The following is a 20,844-nucleotide window of genomic DNA, read 5'->3' on the forward strand; positions in this document are numbered from 1 at the left end:
CTAGTCCCGGTTGAGGCGCCGGATTCTGTCCCGGTTGCCCCTCTTCCAGGCCAGCTCTCTGCTGTGGCCAGGGAGTACAGTGGAGGATGGCCCAGGTGCTTGGGCCCTGCACCCCATTGGAGACCAGGAAAAGCTCCTGGCTCCTGGCTCCTGCCATCGGATCAGCGCAGCCCGCCGGCCGCAGCGGCCATTGGAGGGTGAACCAATGGCAAAGGAAGACCTTTCTCTCTGTCTGTCTCTCTCACTGTCCACTCTGCCTGTCAAAAAAAATTTTTTTTAAAATGCCATGTTCTATAAAATTGAATTATATAAAATGCTATTCATATATCATACTGTCTAAACAGTATAGAGCATCCTGGGCAGATTGCACCTGACTTCTATGCTTCTCTCTGCTTTGTGCACAGTCTGCTGGCCCGTTTTATACAACACGTCACTTTAATTATGTGGAGGACAATTCAATGAGCATATTTTCTTAGGTTTAGACTAGTTTCATATAGCATAGGCTAATATAGTCACTCTAGAATGAGTAAAATATACACAGATATAATAAGTCAAAAAACACGTTAAAATGTAGCTATTTCAGCTTCTCAATTTTAAGATTATAGATTAAATGATACATCATTAACCTCACCATTTAGGGGGACATGGTATCACTACATTAAGTGGACTTATATATGAGATTCAAAAATAATGTATTTGCACATCCAAGACATAGGAAATACTGCGTTAGCTAAAGCAGTATTTTTTGCTAATTTTCTTTGTAATGATTGAAATTCTAGTAAAGCCACCTGTCATTCATGGTTTACTTAAGACACAAGCAGAACTTTCAATTACAAGTCTCAGTACTGTTATTATATCCTGAATTTCTACCACAAAGACACGACGTGTACAGATAAAGAAATGGACAATGCACAAATACCTTTCTAGACAAGAACAAAAAGATTACCTTGAATCTCTATTCTCTTCCCTCTGTCCAACTAATTTTCCTGTCAGTAATGTTAGAGAAACTGAATGCGACAACTTACTGAGGAAAGGTAAACTAAAAGTCCTCTGTATAGGGTTAATATTTTGTTAATTCAAATGTGGACCTCATATATCCTATCGAACACCTGAACTGGGATTTCTTTATTCTCCAAACAAAAACTGTATTGTTTCTTAAAGTCCAGCAGATTTGGAACATATTCATTTCTAAACATAACGGGGTTTACAAAATCTCCTTTACAGATTCTCTACTACAATGAGCTGGAGTTATCTGAATGCCACTTTCAGAGGAAACAAAACATGCCATATTTCAACCTTCTTTCTTGATTTCACAGCAGCCTAAAATAAGTCTGAAGACAGTGTCTTCACTCCCTCGCTTACAGAAAATAACCAAGCCATCCTTCACATGGTTCCAAAAAGTAATCCTGCAAGTCAAGACTGCCAGCTGGCATTAGAAAGACACCTGCCTGTGACGGAATCATTTCCAGAAGTCACCTAGACACACACCTAAATTAATCCAAGGCTAGAATCCTGTCCCAGAGAAACAAGCTGTGACCATTCTGTGAGCACTTCAGGGACCAGAGTGAAGTTTAAAAATGATTTAAAAAAAAAAAAAAAAAAAAAAAGAAAAACCTGATACAAGCCTTACCACTGTTAAGAACTAAATAATTATGTCTGGAGCTGAAATGCAGTTGCTGTTGGGTCACCCCGTTGTATCACAACGCACCCATAACAGAAGCAAGACATTCTCCAAACATTGAAAACATTACAGCTGAGCTGCCTCGAGTCTCTCTGGCTTGAACCACCTTGAACTACCAGAGGTAGAGAGAACATCACTCAGGGGTCCATGAATAAGACACAGAAGCAGGCATCATACCTCATTCCTACTTCCTTATTTATCAAGTGTACACTTGGGCAAACCACCTGACCTGAGCCCTTCCCTTCACCTATGAAATGCCCCAGGGAATGCTGGGAAAGCTCTGAAAAGATGGCATTACTGGTGAGAGAGATGCTCCATCTCCTGGTTCCATCACCTGGAACCAGGGTATTTCACCACCTTGAACTGCTGACTCCAGGCATTTTTCTCTCTTCCTAGCAGTCCATCAGTGAGCAAATTTAAGCAAGCAGCTCCAACACCCTGCCAACCTGACTGTCCCAACAAAATTTCCTCCTCTAATTGAACTCTTTAGAGGCAATAATTTAGAAGTTACTTTAGAAGTTACACAACAGGAAAACCAAAACATCTCTTTATTCTTGCTGTTTAGATCACAAACGATGTTATTCCTTGTGAAATCAGACTTTTTCTCCTACAAGCCACAAAACAACATTTATAGATCAGCAAAACTCGGGGCAAGGAGGGCAGTTTAAGAAGCAAGAATACAAATTATTCCCCAAACAGCCAGTTCCAAGTGAGGGAACGCGCCTCTCCAGCAAACGAAGATGATGCAGCACAAATGCTGTTCCACCAACTTTCATAATTAAAAATAAAAATACAAAAGGGCCAATGCCATAAACTCAGAAAAGCAACAGGAAGACCTGAGAACACTAAGAACTGGCACAAGAAACCACAGTCAGCAGCCCAGAAAACACCTCCTCCTGGAGGACATGGCCTTAGCCAGGGGGAAGACTCAAGGCGGCACAGATCCTGGCTCCTAAAAGCATCACAGTGATTGACATCATGGTGCAACAGGTTAAGCCTGTGCTTGCAATGCTGACACCATCATTCCACATGGGAGTGCCCATCTGAGTCTCAGTTACTCCACTTCTGATCCAACTTCCTGCTAATGCACTGGGGAAGGCAGGAAATAATGGCCAAAGCACTTGAGTCTCAACCTCCTGTATGGGAGAACGAGATAGAGTTCTTGTCTCCTGGCTTCATACTGGTCCAGACCTGCCTCTTGTGGCCATCTGGAGCGAGAGAACCAGTAGATCTCTCCCTCTGTCACTCCCTCTCCATTGCTCTGCCTTTCAAACAAACAAAATTTCCCAAGCATATAACAATATTCTCAAAAGGATCCTAGCACCTGAGTTTTTATTGCTCCTTGCTATTGCAACTATACACCTAAAAAGGAAGGAGCAAAAGAAACATTAGAATCATGACTTTTGGCTAGGTGCTTTGAAAAATAAATGTTATACCCATAGGAGGCTGCTAGCACGTAGTGCATTCCAGAGAATAAAGCTTGGGGGAAGGGCTGAGGCTTCACACCATTTCTCACAGACACGTGCCTCAGGCCCATTCTACTGGGACAACAGCAGAATGAAGACATTTTGCACTGGTCTCTCTCCAGCCACAACATCAAACTTGGCAGGAAATGCGTCAATGTTTTTCACCTATAACTGGGCTCCTGGCAAACCACACAGACTGAATCAAGAGGGGAAGAAAGTGGACACAAAAACAAAGCAAAAATATATATATACAGGCAAAACTGAAGACAACAGGCCTGTCCCCAAAGCAATATGCAGTAACCTGATTGACACCTGACACCTAGAATCCAAAGAGATGTCCCTTCTCTCAAGGTCTCCCACACTCAGTTTCTACTATTAAACTAGGGAGCGGGGAGCTTGTGTGTGTGTTTTTTTTTTTTATTAGCATTTTCTGCTTCATCTCCCCTTGGGTACAGAACAAGGGATAAAAGGACAAAAATGTTTTATTAACTTATTCAAGGCTCTCCGAGAGTCTAGAACTTAGTAATGTATGACAAAACAGTAAGTATTACACAGCCTTCCCAGTTTCTTTGCATGATGCCAATACAAAAGCTTGAAGACATTTTGTAACATTCCTTAAAAGCAACAACAAAAACACCGACTTTAGATGAATTTGAAAAAGGTCTAGGGGGCCAGCACTGTGGCACAACGGGTTAATGCCCTGGCCTGAAGCGCCGGAATCCCATGTGGGCGCCGGTTCAAGACCTGGCTGCTCCACTTCCGATCCAGCTCTCTGCTATGGCCTGGGAAGGCAGTAGAAGACAGCCCAAGTCCTTGGGCCCCTGCACCCACGCAGGAAACCCCAAAGAAGCTCCTGGCTCTGGATCGGCGCAGCTCCAGACATTGCAGCCAAATGGGGAGTGAACCAGTGGATGGAAGACCTCTCTCTCTCTGCCTCTCCTCTGTCTGTGTAACTCTTTCAAATAAATAAATAAATCTTTTAAAAAAAAAAAAGAAGAAGAAGAAGAAGAAAGGTCTAAACTTACAAGTTAACCACTGACCCACACACAGCAAAGCTCCAAAGGAATGATCCCCAATCTTCAGGGAGATAAAACAAACTTTTTACTGTTTCTTTATTCCACCAGCCCCCATCTAATACCTAAGACACCCTGGAGGCCCCTCAACCAGACGCCACAGAGAGCAAAAATAAGCAACATATTCATCTAACAGAATCCTGTAATCAATGGAAGATGCTTGGTGTCAAGAATTTTTAAGTGCACCTCAAAAGTAAGGTCAAAATATACCTACACTAATTTAAAAAAAAATTCACAGTTGGGGTAGGCTTTTGGCCTAGAAGTTAAGATGGCAGTTACGGAGGAGGCACTCGACCAAGCAATTAAGATGATGTTTGGGATGCCCACATCCCACACCAGAGTCCAGCTCCACTTTCAACTCTGGCTTTCTGCTAATGTAAACCCTGGAGGCAGCAGCTAATGGCCCAAGTACTTGGGTTCCCACTACCACTGTGGACCATCCAGAATGAGTTTCAGGCTCCTGGCTTCAGGCTGGCCCAATCCTTGCTACTGCAGGAAATTGGGATATGAACCAGCAGACGGAAGATCTCTCAAAACCAATCAATCAATCGATCAATCGATCTCTCTTTCTCACACACACACACAAGTATGCCAGTTAAGATGCCTGCATCACCTATCAAAGTACCTGTGTTCTGGCATAGCAGGTAAAGCTGCCACCTGCAACGTCAGCATCCCATATATGCACCAGTTTGAGTCTCAGCTACTCTACTCCACTTCTAGTCCAATTCCCTGTTAATGCGTCTGGCAACACTATAGAAGAAAACCCAAGTAACTGGGGCCCTGCCACACACATGTAAGACCCGGAAGAAGTGCCTGGCTCCTGGCCTCAATGTGGCCCAGCCCTGGCTGTTGTGGCCATTTGGGGAATAAACCAATGGATGGAAGATTAATTGATATGTGTATATATACAGATATAGATATAGATATATAGATATATTGATATCTGTGGGGGTTGGGGGAGTGTGTGTCTGTCACTCAAATCAATAAATAAAATCTTAAAAAAATGCCTGAGTTCAACATCTACCTCCAGCTCCTAATGTAAATCCTAGCAGGCAGTAATGATGGCTCAAATAACAGGGTTCCTGTCACCCACATGGGAAATCTGGCTTGAATTCCCGACTCCCAGCTCCTGCCTGGCACAACCCTGGCCTTCCCAGGCATTTGGGAACAAACCAGCAACCCTCTGTTCTCAAATAAGTTCTAAAAAATAGTTAATTCAAAACTATCTTTTAAGATTTTTTTTCACTTGAAAGGCAGAATGACAGAGAGATGGAGAGACAAAAAGAGACCTTTCATCCACTGGCTGTCTTCCTAAATGGCCACAACAGCTGAGGCTGAGCCAGGGGAGAGCCTGGATCCTGGGACTCCATCTGGTTCTCCCACATGGTGGCAGGGCCACAATCACTTGAGCCATCTTCTACTGTTTTCCCTGGCACATCAGCAGGGAGCTGGATCGGAAGCTAACAACGGGGGCTTCTACAGGACCTCTGATATGGGATGCCAGCATCACTGGTGGTGGCTCAACCTACTGCACCACCACACCAGGCCCAAAACTAATTTTTAAAATTTATTTATTGGTTTGAGAGACAGAAGAAAATTCCCATCTGATGATTCACTCCCGGAATTCCCAAAATAATAAGGGCTGAGCCAAGGCCAAAGCCAGGAACTCAATCCACATCACCCAGGGAGGGGATAGGAACCCAACTACATGAGCCATCAACATACTCCTCCCAAGGTCTGCATTATAAGGAAGCTAGGGAGCTGGAAGCAGAAAGTGAACTTAGGCACACAATGTAGGATGCTGGTGTCTTAATCTCCAGACCATTTGCCCCTGAGAATTTTTTAAAGTATATACTTTCACTTACACCCCAAAATTAAAGGGAAAAAATGGCTGGACTGTAGACTGTGCCAATTTTTAAAACTGCCAGCATTAAGCTCCTATTATTTTGAAGGGTTTTGCTAAGATGTTCAATACAGGGACACACTCTGATTCATCGTTATAACTGCCCTAGCTCAAGTGGCTGTCAGGAGAGCAGGGCTTTCTTAGCATTGTTCTGTCCTCAGAAACTACATTAATGCTGGTTTGATAAAATAGATCTTCATATCTATTTGCCAGGCTGAACAAAAGTTAACTAGAAATCTAAGTGGTTAAAGTCACCAAAAGGAAGACTCTATGCTGACATTTTCTACCTACTTAGCATTCATCTGTATTCATCTCACTAGACATTAACACGCACCAAAGTTGCTCTCTGCTATTCAAATCGTACTATTATGCTCAGAAGTAGATTAATAATATCCACCTTCCTTATTGTACAATAAAATTACAGCATTGGTCCAAACGTGACATGTGAGCCTCTTTCTACTTCTGCTGGCACCTCAGCTTGCACTACCACACACATGGGAGACAGCTTTGCTCAACCTGCCCTGCTGCTTCTAGGAGGGGCGGGGGAGAAAAAGCTGGCTGAAGACTGAGAAATATAAGAGGGGAGAGGAGGAAGCAACACACACATAAACCTCACACCTGGTCGCCTCTCGTATCAGCTCTTTTTTACAGCAATCTGAGAGGAGAATGTCTCTTCTAAGCTAACAACCTCAGCAGTGAGGTTAGCAGGTGGGCCACAGGCCTCTTTCAAACAGTTCCTAACATCCTGTTAGTTTTCCCAGCACCGAGCAACTGCTCGTGACCCCAAAGCATCTGAACAAACAGAAGCACGCACCTGGCAGGGAGAAATTGCCACTCCCTATTGGACAGGACTGAAATCCCAAGAAGACAGAGGGAAAAGATTAGACAAGCAGATGGAAACACATCTCACAAAGGATGGAGAAAGAAACCGTTCTTGCAGTCAGGGTGGAGGAAGAACAAGACTTCCATAGCTGAAGGAAAGGTATCTACAAGCTCTAAAAAGGTAACTACCACTCTAAATTTATAAACACATGCATGTAATTCATACATTCCTGAGCTTAATTCAAACATTTTTGCAACATAAAGAAAAATCAAGACTGTAAAACTTCAAAACTACAGCCTATCTTTATATCAGAGTGAACTTTTTAATTCCCATGGCTTTAGAACTATAGCATTAGAAGTACAAATTCAAATATCCTGAGGCCAAACAGTGATTAATTCCAAAGTGAAACGATCCCTTTTCAATCTTAAGGGGGCACTTGATAAATGTAAGTTCAGTGTTGCTTTATCTGTCCAAATTATGAAGAGGCAAGGAATATGGCTCTAGATCTTTATATGATGTTGTTTCCAACCCAGAATCAACAACTCAAAAGTTTTAGAAATACAATTTAGGCTAAATAAAACAGCTCTAGGTCATACACAGCACATAAGCTACCATTTGGGACCTGGTGTTCCAATTATTTGTGCACTGATCCCCATTTCTCCCTATAACTGCAGGGATTCACTTGGTCAGACTCTTCAGTGAGTAAAATGTGAATTAATGCTAGAAGCCAATGCTAAAGTGCAAGCAGGATAAGAAAATAAAGGGACAACTAAATAGCTGCACCTGACCCAGAATTACCAGGGCTGGAAGTAGCACACACACAAGGCTCAGAACATAATAAGGGACAGAGGTGTCACAAAGAGGAGAGAAAGGCTGTGGATAGTTCAGGTTCCTTACAGAGACACTGTAAGAGAAAGAATGAAAATCAAAAGCACAGTTGACCTGGTATTTGGGAACAGTCCATGAGTCACTCACAGCCACAAGCCAGAAAGGACACCAAGAATTTAAACAAGATAAACCAGCAATCAGTAAGTACCACCTACGAGAGAAAGAGGTATTAAATGAGCTCATACAGAAAAAAGCCTTACCTCGGAATAGCTTATAAAAACCGCTTCCTCTAGAAGAAGTTGTATTTAACATGCTTCATGTGGCTCTGCAATAAAGGTTGGTGACAACCCCCACCCCACGTCACCAGAGGTACCTCCCAGCAGCATCAGTGAAACAGAAAAACCTCACTTTCTTATTCTGAAAAGAAGCTCAGAGAAAACTCAAGATCAAGTGCAATCAGACACAAGAATATTTTCCCTACCTTACATAATTCACTGAATTTATTTTCAAACACGCTGTGATTTATTTGCTTTGAAAAACATCTTTTGTACTTCTGATATACACAAATGATGCCTAAAGAATAAAAAAATATTAAACATCCTTTAAAAACTGAACAACTGAGCAATTTCCAATAACTTACTTGGCAGGGCATCCATCAATGACTTTTCACTTAGGGTAGTAAGAGGGTATTGAAATAAGTGAGGAAAAAATGTGTTTCTATTCAAACTCCGTTTTATGATATATAGGAATAGATCTTCATAAGAGATTAAGCAAAATTCAAATCAGAATACGGACTTTTTAATGTAAATGCTTAAACTTAAAAATTTTATCTCTCACTGAAAAAAAAATACAGAAAATTTAAATCATGAAATTTATATTCCTGGAATGCTAACTGGCTAAAATACCATAATCTCACATGCAATCTTTCAACATTACTTATATTTTCAAGGAAAACACATTTTAAACTTTCCTTCCAAGTTCTAACATCATAGATAAAAATACACCTATTTCCATATCAAAATGTTCAGAGTCACAACTCTCTCAAAACCTCCCTCAGTTCAAGATTTTTCTGTTCCTCTATGGCAAACACACACACACACACACACAATGGTGTTCTCAAGAATCACTAAAAATGGGTCATACTGCACACCAAAAATATAAAACTTATCTATGCAGACTCACCTATTACAACCTTTCCAATTCAGTGAACACTGTCCAAAAATCTTGTATGTCAATATGCCAAACTTTACCCAGTCCTTGAAATGAGGTAGGTAAGGTTTTATACAAACACACAAAAAAGGAAAACAAACCGAGGCCACGGGCAATTGGGACAAAATTAGATGCTGGCAACTTGGGTCTCCATCCTAGTATTTTCTATCTGGCTCTGCTAAATTAAGAATTTCAACCCAAGTGACAAAACCTACTGAGGCAAGACAACTCAGCAGCTACACAGGCAGGACAGAGCTCACAAAAAGACTTGACATGTGTAATATTTGTTCACAATAACAGAACAGATTTTAAAATAAACTATGAGGAGACACAGGCAAGCTTAGAGCTGTCCTTTGAAGAAAGCTGAACGGTCCATCCACATGGCTAATTCAACAGCACACAAAAATCTATCTGAACGGCTCCTGCCTGCTCTCACCAGAGTTAAGAACACAATTCTAATTTCCAAATTCTAATTTCCAAATTATTTCACATGCAAAGCACCTCATTTTAACACTCTTCACTCCCAAGAGCAAGATACTAAAAACTGTATGAAAATATCTGTGTTGCGTGTATTCCTCTAGGAGGGAGAGGAAGGCTTACACCTCCTTCAAATGCTCCAAGATGCTGAGACTCCTCACTAGTCATATTAACAGGAAGTTTCCATTTCACAATGACTCTGTAATAAGGAAATACATGAAAGCTAAGAATTCCAAAATAACTGACTCCCTATTCTCAAAAGGAGATAAAAATTAGTCAAGAAAGTGTCTACTGAAGCTTAAGTGTGTTTGACCATTGCTGATGAAAAGCAAAATGAAATAAAAACTTACCCTGAAGAGCTGATCTGTTTGAAATTTATGAAAATAGGGATTTCTGTGATGCTCCATTAATACAGATACGATTCTTAAAGTTGCTGAAACAGACTCTAGTAATGAACAGCCCACAACAACCAAATTTCAGAATATAAGCTAGTCACTCAGAATATCAATTTCCTTTTAATGGTACAAACTCTTTTTTTCATGTTAAGGGGGAAATCCTGGTATTAATCTATCATTACTAAAATTAGATGAGGACAGGGCCAGCACTGTGGCACAGTGGGTTAATCCTCCACCTGTGGTGCTGGCATACCATATGGGCACCAGTTCTAGTCCTGGCTGCTCCTCTTTCCATCCAGCTCTCTGCTATGGCCTGGGAAAGCAGTAGAAAATGGACCAAGCACTTGAACCCTTGCACCCGTGTGGGAAACCCAGAAAAAGCTCCTGGCTATGGATCAGCCTAGTTCCAGCCATTGCAGCCATTTGGGGATTGGACCAGCGGATGGAAGACCTCTTTCCGTCTCTCCCTCTCACTGTAACTCTTCCTCTCAAATACATAATCTTTAAAAAAATTAGATGAGGACAAAATATATGGGTAGTTAAAACCTAGGATTTCAAAACATATCTGGTCCTAAAGCAAACAAAATCCTCAATATGCTTGTTTTAAAAAAAAAAAAAAAAGAAGCTAATATTTTACTGGAGTAGTCTCACAATAAAGTAACTTCAGAAAAATTGTCAAGTCTTTTAAATAAGGAATTTTTCAAAGTGGGAAAGGGGGGGGTTTGTCAGATCTTGTTTGCTATTCGTTATCAGTCACAAACTTCCATAATGGAAATCAGTAATAAGTGTAAGGGGAAAAACTGCAATTCTGAAAAAAGCAAAAAATATGGTTAACTTGTTGTTAGTAAGACGACATACAAACTGGCTTGGATTTAACCCCATGCCACCTATTCTTAGGACCTTCTTGGTCATTCTGTCTATTGTATTCCTTCTCTGCATGAATATATCTTAGAATGAAAATCTCTGTCATCACATAAAACTATTCAGCAACATTCAAAAAGGAAACATGCAGTTAAGAGCCTCAATACAATTGATGCATTCAAAACCTAACCCAGAGCTGAGAAAATAACCTTTCCAAAAATAGGTATTTTTATGAAAATTAATGTCCAAAAACTTAGCACTAGTAAACAAATAGGGAGGTGGCTATATTTGCAATTACACCTACTACAATGTTGCTCGCACAAGTCACCTTGCAGTTTTATTTTATAGAGTGGAATACAAAACTAGCAACATAGACAATTTTCACGTGAATAAAAGAATTTCTCCTAGTAACCTTACTAAAATCAAAGTTACCATGTACCTCACATAAGCTTAAAGTCAAATCTGTTAATTTATTGTTAGTGAAAATTTTCCTAAATACTCCAGAAAACTGAAGTTTTAACTACCCTAATTTTGACTTTTAGATCAGATTCCAAAAGTCACCAAGGTATAAAAAAATGTATCTTTTCATACACAAAAGCATAAAACAAATAACCCCATTCAGGCTTAATGCCTTCTGTTTCTGTTTAGCAGGTTTGTACTGAAATCCAGAAAGAATCAACCAGTGCTATAAACCAGTTAGTTTCTTGAGCCAAATACATACACAATAAATGTTCTTCACAATTTAGAAACATATGAAACAGTGCTTTTGACATTTAACTACAAATATGAGACCTGTGAGGACCTAGAACCAGTGAAGACATCCACATTTGTAAAAGTGAACTGACCAAAGGACATGTACGTCTTATGCTTTGCATTCTGTAATCCACAGAGTTAACTCAAGAATTGGGTGTGGCATAAAGCCTGCAAACAGTTCTATAATACATCAACAAAGCAGCAACACTGGCAGCTAAGTATTACCAAGTAGATAAGCATCTAACAAGGATAATCACATAATCTGAGGTGCTCAGCGCAAAATGCAGGGTCCCTCTGCTTAAAAGTTGTTCGGAATTTCAAGACAGGGAGGTGTGCAGTGTGTACAGCGGCACAAGTTACAAGCCCACAAAGAAGCCCAGCCTCTAACCAAGTAACCATGCTAAAAAATATTTAAACAAGGAACACTCAAATGTGGTAGCTTACTATGATTTCTGGTCTGTCCAGTTGAGTATCCACGGAAACAGGAAGAGCTGGGTGGACTGCTATGGGCAGGTTTTCCACAGGGTGGCACACCATCCAGGCCCAATACCACCTCTCCAACAATGCCACCAGGCTTGCCCACCCAACCAGATCTCCAGGTTCTCTCACTTCCAAATAAACACAGTGCCGCCTTTTTTATGCACAAAGAATTTACTGGTAAACTCAGTAAGGCTTCAAATGAGAAAAGAACTGATTCCACCATGAAGATTAGTGATCAAAAAGGCAAATGGCTTAGCAGTTAATAAGCTGCTAGGAATGCTCGCACCCAACGCTGGAGGGTGTGGCCTGATTCCCTGCTCTGCTTCTAATCCAGCTTCCTGCTAACATACAACTTAGGAAGGCAGCAGGTGATAAAACAAGCAAGCACTTGGGTACCTGCCACCCAATGTTGGAGACCCAGATGGAGTTCCTGGCTCCCACTTTCATCTGGTCCAGCCCAGGGTACTGTGGGCATTTGGGGAGTGAACCAACTGATAAAGTATCTCTATCTGCCTTTCAAACAAAATGAAAACAAAGGTTTTTTTTTTTTTTTTAAGCGAATGTTAAAACTTGGTGTTGCTAAGAAGCTATTTTGGAGAATTCAGTCCTTTGGGGGAAAAGAACAAAAAAGGTTATTTGCCACAGTGGTGCTCTTATGGCATATCAATGCCTGGGAAGTGTCATAGTTTAAAAAAAAAATTTTTTTTTCCAGCCAAGAAAGAAAAGGTTGATCCCAGATTAGAAGTCAAGGTATTCTGGACGACCCTGTCATGTCCTTAAAGAGAACCTGGGACTTGCTCCTAAAGGAGGTGGGTAGAGCATTGTTGAAAAATACTATTAACAAGAAAAGTACCAAAGCCTACAACAGCTGACGGTGTTTACAAGGATTCGGCCAGATATGTCTGTGTGTACAAAGAACCTTAAGGCAGGTTCAAGGAGAGAACAGAACACCAGTCACAGCACTGCTCTCCCTTAACCTACTGGGAGCCTCACCTTAAACCACAGAAACTGGGACAGAGGACCTTGTCTGAAGAAGTGTTCATCAGAACAATCCAAAACCAAAACAGAGCTTCAGCAACAAACCTCTCTTGGGCCTAGAAAGGAAAATGGGGTTCCATGGTTCTATACCAAATAACAGCTGGGCTGGCAGATGCTGACCGCCTGTTCCACCCAAGAGGTACATGCCAACACTAAACCTGTCTTGAAGGGTGGGGAAAGTGTGTGTGTGTGTGTGTGTGTGTGTGTGTGGCTGAAAACTGCTGACTTGACACGATTCCTTACAGCACACAAGGAGACATCCAGAGACAAGCGGTGGGAGGGTGGCGATATAACATGGGAGGTTCCATGTTTTTGCAGACCTCACTTCCCCAAAAGTGGCAGCACACGGTCACTCAAATAGGCAATGAGAGACCAATGCTAATCACAGAAACACAAAAACGGCCTTTCAACAAGGAAAAGATAGTACAGTGAAAATGGATGTTTCTTCATAATCTATTTTTCCATGCTTCTCCAATTGTTTTACCGTCCAGATGTTTTCATTTCCCTTTGTCTCTACACACCCCCATATCTAAGACCTCCCCCCAGCCTGAGCAGTGTTAAATCCACAACCCTACACACTTCTCATAAAGAACTCAAGTCAATCCAGCAAAACCCGTCCCCGTGTCTATCGCCAAAGGCCCAGATGAGAAAGTAGATCCAGAAGAGGTTTTTCCACCGGCTCACAGCTCAGCTTCCTCGAGAAAGCTCGACCCCAGCACAAATGGGAAATTCAATCTAGGAAAATGATTCTTGAAACACACTGTCTTCGGGGACAACTGCACAGTATCTCAAACAGGAAGGCTTCACTCGGGCCATGGGAAAATTATAGCTCAGTTGACATTCGAATGGTTTTCAAATGGACTTATTCGCCCTAAGTTTTGCGGCTGAGCTGCATTTTTAGGAAGGCAAAATTATTAAACACCGTGACAAGATTAAGTTTTACACAGCTCTTTTGTCTTTGTGGAAGTATTCCATTTTGACACTGTTAAGCACTGTTCTTTGGGGACAGGGAAGAGAGTAGGTAACCAATAGCAAACCCTCGCTTTCCCACGTTTTCAGAAAATGTAGGGGGAAGATGTGAAAATTTCTATCATGAAGATGATCTTTAAATATGCACACAAATTCTAAATGGCCATCTGGACAGCTATTACTCCAGGCTCGCAGCTCACAACTACAGGCACGGTGCTGCGCTCTGGCCCTCAAGGATAACGCTGGGGCTTTCATGAGAAAGCTGTGGAAAGACTGTCCGCTGGCCATTGTCACGGCCACTGGAGGAGCACCTGCCGGGGAAACCGCGGTTGGCCCGCCGGGTTCCAGCAATGTCACCACCAGTGCACGCACACGCGTCCGCGCACCGGGGCCGCAGCTGGCCAGGCTCGAGGCCGAGCTGGAGGAGCAGCTGCCGCAACCACGGCGAGTGAGCCTGCCTCCCTCGCCCGGCAGAGCGCCCGCGCTTCCCGCTCTGCGCACCGCCCGCGCGCAAAAAAACCTGGGATGCGACCGCGAGCGGCGACCTCGCGCGGCTGCGCCCGGCCTCACCTAACACGCGCTCGGAGAGGGGGGCTCTTTCCTGTCCCCAGAGCGCCCGCGGCCTCACGCCACCTCGGGCCCCGCGGCGTGGCCGCTGCCAAGTCTCCAGGCGCCCCGCGAGCTCCGAGGACGGCGCTCGAGGAGGCGCCGCGTACCAAGCGGGCGCACCCCAGCCACCACCCGGCGTTCGGCAGGAGAACCCGGGGCACACATCCTCCCACAGGGCGGGGCTGCCGGGGCACCAGGAGCCTCCCCTTTTTCTAGAGAAGCCCCCTCCCCCACTTTCCCTCCAATACACTCACCTGCGTCTCGGCGCAGTTTCTTTCCTCCCGGCGCTACACGCGGCCGTACCCGGGCTCGTCCACGCCCGTGCACGCTGCCTGGCGCAACTGGCCCCGCTCTCCTCTCCCTCCGCCCCCGACCAGCCGGTGCCCAGAGGAGGGGCGGTGCCGCCTCCCGAGGCGCCCAATTCCTTCCACTCCCGCCGCCAGGGGCCGAGCTCTCAGAACTTCGCGGGCACAACCTACACCGCCACCACCGGCGTCCCCGCCCCGAGGCCGGAGCCAGCGCGGCGCCGCGGCAGTGGGGCGCAGCCCTCAGCCCCCGTGTCCAGAAGGGACCGGGACCCGGCGCCGCGCGGCCGCCGTCCCTGCCCCCGCCCCCACGCCCCCCTGCACTTGCCTGCTACGACTCGGAGCTGCAGCTACTACGGCTCGTGCCGCCGGGCTCAGCGCGGCCGCGGAGGAGTCGCTCCCGGCGGGCTCCGCGGAGAGGCGGCGGCGGCGGCGGCGGCAGCGGGAAGGCGGCCTGGAACGCGGTGGAACCCCCGCCCCACGCGCGCCGCGCCGCCGGCCGACCGACCGCCCTCCCGGCCCGGCCGGCTGCTGCCTCAGCGACGCCCGGCCGCAGCGGTCCCGCCGTTTGTAGCGCGGCGGGGAGGAGGGGCCTGGCTGGAAGAGCGCCAGGAGGCGGGGCTGGCGGCGAGTTCGCGGCGCGTGCTCTGCCCGGCGGCCGCGCGGGGTCCGTGCCTCCGGGGAGAAGCCGCGCTGCGGCCGCTCCCCTCGGTCCCTGCGGGATGGCGAGTGCCTCCCCAGCGGGCTCCTCCGACTGAGCTCTTGGGCACCGCGCGGGGACCGTCGCGCGCGCCTCGAGGCAGCCGGTGCCAGGTGCAAGTTTGCAAACCCGGAGGCTCCGGGCGCTAACGGGGACTGAGCGCGGTCCGCGCGGGGGTTACCTTGATACCTATGTGTATCAAATATATATATATATAATCGGATATACACACACGCATACATAGGCATACAGATTGCAAGCAGAGTTAAAAGGCCATGTTTCCCCCTCCTTCACAACTAAAGGGCTCTGTCCCTCGACGGAAAACGAGGCTTGGCCCCTGCTGCCCCTCCCTCCCTCTCTAGAGAGACTGGGACGTTTAAATAAGTCCCAAGTACCTGTGCAGGGTGCTATACTCTGCTTCGAACGCACAGTAGGAAATTCTGCACTCGACTATGCCAGAGCCTGCCACCAGCCGCATCCTTGCAACGCCCTCACTCAAGCCCCGAAATGGCTAACTCTTCACCGAGGGGGCGTCCCGTCGCTGCCCGGCCTCGACCCGCCCTCTTGCCTGGCTCAATCCTTTTTCCTCAGAAAAACCTGCGCTTGTCCTCAGACCCAGCCCCACCGCTAGAAGTCAAAAAATCCGACCCCCCCCCCAACCACGCGGCGCGGGCACGTTTTTACACCTGGCCGCTTCATTACGAGAGCACCTGTCGTCTGGAGGTGGTTTTTTTTTCCCCCATTGCAAAGGCTTCGGCTTTCCCCCTTCCTCCTAAAACACTGCATTTAAAAATATCACCTGTCACACCTACCTGAAATCACGGGAGGTAAGAGAGAGGGAGTGAGCAGTGGGCGACTGAGTCGCCGCGAGAACGTGACCGAGGTTACAGCTTCAAGGGCATGCTGCGGGTTTGATGCAGCAAGGTCCGCTCAGGGCGCCCAGCGCTCCCCGCCCCCACGCGACGGGCGGGGCGAGGGGGGACGCGGCGAGGACTCCTCTGAGCCAGCTCGGGGGTGGGGTAGGCAAATGTGCCCTCTTGGGGAGAAGACAAATCAGGCATAGTAAAGTGTGTGTGGGCGGGGGCGGGGGGCTAATCCAAGATCGAGATAGAGCGAGGCTGTCTCTCCATTTGGGGGGACCCAGACTGCGGACAGCGGAAATAACTGATTGGCTTCATATCAGCATTTCTGTGTCACCCCAAATCCGATTTGCAATGAAATGACCTTAATTGACTTTGTACCGGTTCCTGGGGGTGGGGGTGGGGGCAGAAGCCCGCTCAAAGCGCCTGCGCCTCTTTGACCTCCCTCTAAACAGTTAATTAGAACATTCCCATCCCCAGCACGCGGGATTGCTAAAAAGGCCAGTTTCCGAACGTTAGACGAAACCGGGCCTACCGATTTGCCAACCCAAGTCTGGAACTCTTAGGATGGGTGCCCTACCCGCTACTTCCTGAAGCCGACTTCTTGAAGTTATGGGAGCCCTCTCTCAACAGTTGAGTCCCCCAAGTCTTCCAAACTACTCTGCCTACAGTCATTGGGTTTTCCTGGAGAACTGGGGAGCAGGTCAGCGATAAAGCCGGTGCCAGAAGTGGCTGCTTGTAAGACAAACTCAGGAAGACACCAACAGCCATCTAAGGAAGAGCGTTAAAATTTGGAACAGAAAAAATAAATCCTCTAAGAGGTGACTTTGAAACATTCAATTTTTTTTTTCGGACTTACTCAAATTTTGATAAATCTCTCAGATGTCCCAGTTAAGAAGCCATTTTACAAGGAAGTCTTAAGAACCCAGATTCCCTACCCTTCGGTTCCCCCAAAACATGAGCAACCTTTTCCTGACCTTCAGGCGCAGGTTTTCAATGAAGAAAATCATCTCCTTGGGTACTATTGTCTGCTCCGCAGGTACCCCCACCCCTCATTTCATTTTAAGCCTAGTTTTTATAGGATGCATAATGTAGGCCTAGGAAATAAAACATGTTCCTCTCCCGCCCACCCCTACCACCCAGTGGCTAGGTAGATTGAATAGGAGTGTGGAGAAGGGTTCAAGGTTTAGAATCTCAACCCAAAGGAGTGTTTGGACGTCAGTGGGGGAGGGGAGAGAATCCGTGCATTTCAGGAGAAAGTACGGAGACATCCATCCCCGTCCATCAGTGCTAGGAGTCAACCCTAAATGGTCGGCTATTTTTCTCGCCCTCGCCACAATGAAGCCAGACCTGCTGCAGCTGGCAATTAGGAGAAGCGAATACCCGACCTCGACACCAGTTTGGCTCACCAATACTTGAAAACAGAAAACGAGGGAGGTATCCAACCTCCAATTTGCCACACATATATAGCTCCCGTATTAATTCTCGACAGACATGAAATAGGTGGGTACGGAGCAACGTGCTGGGCATAAATGAGGCAACAATGGCCACGCGAGGTCGTGTGCGCCGCGCGGCCGCGCGCTGGGCACTGCCACCTGGCCAGCCCTGGCCCCCTCCGCCCTTGGCAGAGCGCAGCCGGGGGCGCCGGCGGCGCCGTGGCTCTGCGAACCTCGAGGGTGGTGGGTGGGGCGCAGAGCGGCGAGAAATGAGCAAGCCCAGCCAGCGCGGTGCCTCTTCCTCAGCCTCCGGCTCTCCCGCACCGCACGGGCGCTCTCACGCACACACTCGCCCACACCCCCCTCGTGCCAGTAATTTAAACTTGTCCTGAGCAAAGCCGGCACCTCGCTCCAGCACCACCCCCGCCCGACCTCCCCGCCCCGCGAGCGTCCTCCGCCTTCCCACGTCTCCCCAGCCCGGAGAAAATCCCAAAAGTTAAACGGAAGCGTGAGCCTGGGTGCCCAGCTCCCCGTCCCCAACCATCTTTCTCCCGGCGGCAGTTTAACAATAGCTGTTGGGGAAGGGGGGCGGCGAGGCCGGGGCGGGGAGGGCTCGGCGGCGGAGTTGGCTCCGGGGGTGGCCGCGGCGCCTGGCGGCTGCGAAGGCTTCCCCTCTCCCCGAGGGCGACGCCAGCCGCGTAGGACCAAGGACAGGGCTTGGAAGCCGCTTCCCAGCGCCCAGCACCGCGAGGCTCCCAGGCAGCCGCCGCTTCACAGACACAGCTCCGAGGATCTTATTTACGCTTTTCCGAACAAAGGGAATCTCATATCCGGTACCGACTTAAGCATTCGGGCCCCAAATTGGCTCTCTTCTTTTAAAAGGAGCTTAAGGATGGCCACTGGCGTCCGTGAATGAGAGCCCGCATCCCTAGCAATGATGAGTTTTGACAGCTTCCAAGCACCCCAGCCCCAGCCCTTGCCCCAGCCTTCAGGCGGCATGTACTTTTTTTTCAGTCAACTACAACTCGCTGCTGCCTGGTGCAGCATCTAAATTCCATCTGGCAATCCCATCTCCCCAGCACATGCTATCTGGTTAATGCAATTAAGCCTGGGGTTTTTTTCGCCGGTCTAATCTGCAAGCCCAGGTTCCTGATTCCCCTTAATGACACTAAAGCCTCTCTGGCCCTTCGGTTGCTTTGCGAAAGTAGAGGCATGCATCGCTCCAACACCCAAGTTATCCCTCTCTTGCCACGAAATGAACTTCCCACCTCCATCCCGGAGCTCACTCAACACCCCCTTACACCCCTGCCCTGCCCTGGCCACCTTCATCACTCAAGTTTCTGCCGCTGACATTGGCGAATATGCAGTACGTTAAGCATGCGACCACTGTCTTTTTTTTTCCCCCGTCTAGCTCTCTGGAATTAAAAAGCAGAGCAGTAGCTTTGAAATGAGACAGACATGTGCAATTAACTTCATATTCTGCATTCCGCTCACTTACAGGTTTTTTGGGTTTGCCAGCGCATCGCTGCAACTAATGATTAAAGAAACCAAACCGAAACTTACCTTTCTCCCTTAAGGTTTTTGTGTATATGTGTTTTTAAAGTAACGGTGCAGTTCTCCCAATAAGGATGAGCAAGAAGCTGCTGGATAGTTCTCTTAAGACAGCACGGAACCTAAACTGTGCTCGGCTTAAAAGAAGCAAATAAAAAGAAATGCTCTCGACCCCAAAGTCCAATGCTAAAAGAAACGGCGAAGGAAAAAAAAAAATATGAAAGGGAGGGGGAAACTTAAAAAAGAGAGTTTAAAAAGACGGAGAGACTACCCTCCTATTGCCGTTCAACTAAACAAAAAGGGGCAAGAAAAACAAACCAAGGAACAAAGAAAAGAGACGAAAGAACGTTTTTTCAAAAAGACGATGTCTTTCTCCTTGTTGCTTTTTAGTAGGTCGCTACAGGAGTAAGCTGCTGCATCTCTAAGTGAGAACAGAAATAAGGGGGGAGGACGTCTTAAGAGGGAGGTGGACTGGACCACAGATTTATAGCACCGTATCACCAACCCCTTCTCTGCCTCCGCACTGCCGTGTGTGCAGCTGCTCTGCCAGGCTCCTATCCCGGGCAGCACGCGCGGAAGTATACGCCGAGTCGAGCCACAACGCAACTTGCTCATCGCTCCGGGGTCCTGATTGGTCTAGACCCTCCCGTTGAGGCCGCCCAGGCGAGGCTGCGTGATACGATTGGCCAGAAGGGTACGTCAATCTGGAGAGCTCAATGGAGTCCCGTTTCAAGGTATGTTGTGCGGGGAGGTACACACTTAACACTGGCGGCGAAGGGAAATGCAAGAAGCAAAAAGAGATGGGGAGAGCGCAACGTGGGAGGGTTGGAACTGTACTATCAGAGTTTGCGTTATGGCACGATCTCCTTTCCTCTTAAATCTTTCTGCTTCCGAAAGATTCATTTCCTTTGCCATCCCTGCTGCGTCCATGGCATATTTCTTTATAATATTTAACTCTCTGACCGGTATGTATGAGTCATTGAGAGCGCTCCCTGTCTTTGATCTGAGTATAAAGGATGAATGTACATCCATTACTTGCCCGCATGCCTTTTTCGATTTGTGTTCCAGTATTCTGTATTAGGCAACTGTTTTTGCCTTTCTCTGTTTTAATATGTGGGTATTGCAACTACTTTTTTTTTTTTAAGTCCTTTGAGTATAAGAATGAAGTTAGAAATGCTTTCAAATAAGGCTGCATGGTTTGAATTAGCTTTCACTTCATGCTAGAATAGAAAAGTGTAGAACAGACTTCCTGTCCAAGAAAAAAGGTACTAAGGTCCTTTACTTTGAGGTATATGATGACTCTCAAAAAGAGCAGCTGTATTTAAAATTAGAACAAGCAGCTTCTCTGCATTTGCTGGCGGCACAGTTCTTGGACCACACATGTATTGCTGACGGTAAAAACCGCTGAACCTTTATCAGGGCTTTTT

At 46.5% G+C, this 20,844-nt stretch overlaps 1 protein-coding gene across 16 annotated transcripts in view; it reads right to left on the reverse strand.

Annotated features, from left to right (window-relative positions):
• ELAVL2 (ELAV like RNA binding protein 2) overlaps positions 1-19,972 on the reverse strand; it is a 173,399-nt gene extending 153,427 nt beyond the window's left edge. For 4 of the 16 annotated variants that reach the window (XM_051857184.2, XM_051857193.2, XM_051857188.2 and 1 more), the window contains exon 1: positions 19,430-19,971. The gene's annotated coding sequence lies outside the window, so the exon portion shown is untranslated. Of the gene's footprint in view, positions 1-14,819; positions 15,041-15,198; positions 15,336-16,382; positions 16,781-19,429 lie in introns of those variants that run through there. The other 12 variants (XM_051857245.2, XM_051857211.2, XM_051857174.2 and 9 more) reach the window with 10 other exon arrangements.
• Positions 19,973-20,844: the final 872 nt, after the last annotated feature.

This window comes from Oryctolagus cuniculus, chromosome 1 (genome assembly GCF_964237555.1).
Source record: "Oryctolagus cuniculus chromosome 1, mOryCun1.1, whole genome shotgun sequence".
Classification (NCBI taxonomy): domain Eukaryota; kingdom Metazoa; phylum Chordata; class Mammalia; order Lagomorpha; family Leporidae; genus Oryctolagus; species Oryctolagus cuniculus.